The following is an 899-nucleotide window of genomic DNA, read 5'->3' as shown; positions in this document are numbered from 1 at the left end:
GAATGTGTTGATCAGCCGGACGCCGCCTCATTACCGCTTCCTCTTCCTCCTCCTGAAAGGTCGTATTTATTAGGATCCATCATCGCCGTCGTCACATCAATTACCGGCTGACGGAGGAACTCATCCTTCACGGGCAGAAGAACCAGAACCTCCTCCTCCTCCTCCTCTTCCTCCTCCTCTGGCATTAAAGGCCTGACATCCCAGCATGCCGCGGGGCGCCCGGCCCCAGCGCAGCGGTGTCAATTAAATTTGATTGACTGAGTAAAAGAAGCACACAAATAAGCCAAAACAACGGACACAAAAATCTATACATGACACCCTCACACACACACAACCCCCCCACCACCCCACCCCACCACACACACACACACACACACACGCACACACCCCGGCTGTCAAATCAAGCGCTTGTCTCGTTCGTTTTCGTGGCGTGTGCCGTGGACGTCCGCCGCAGAGACAACCGCCTGTGTGTGTGTGTGTGTGTGTGTGTGTGTGTGTGTGTGTGTCCCCTCCTCCCCCTTCCATCCAAACACACAGAGAACCAATTAGCGGCTCTGGAGCCTCGTCCACGCTGCAGAGCCGAGGCCCCTGGGTATCGACTCAAACTGTTGTCCAATAAATGAGCTCTAATTCATCAGTTTAACTCTCCTCCCCTGAAAGGAAGAAGGAGAGCAGAAGCAGCTCGTTCTTCACGTCCTCGTCTTGTTTTGCTAATTGTGAGCGTCGTGCTTCACATCACCGTCCCCCCCCGTTTGTCCCTCCCCCCCATTCGTCCCCCCCCCGTTCCTCCCACCCCCCGTACATCCCTCCCCCCGTTTGTCCCCCCCCCCCCATTCCTCCCCCCCCCTCCGTCCCTCCCCCCCCCCACGTCCCTCCACCCGTTTGTCCCCCCCCCCCAT

This window comes from Taurulus bubalis, assembly GCF_910589615.1.
Source record: "Taurulus bubalis genome assembly, chromosome: 8".
Classification (NCBI taxonomy): Eukaryota; Metazoa; Chordata; class Actinopteri; order Perciformes; family Cottidae; genus Taurulus; species Taurulus bubalis.
The sequence above is the reverse complement of the archived record's forward strand: the minus strand, read 5'-3'. Positions refer to the sequence as shown.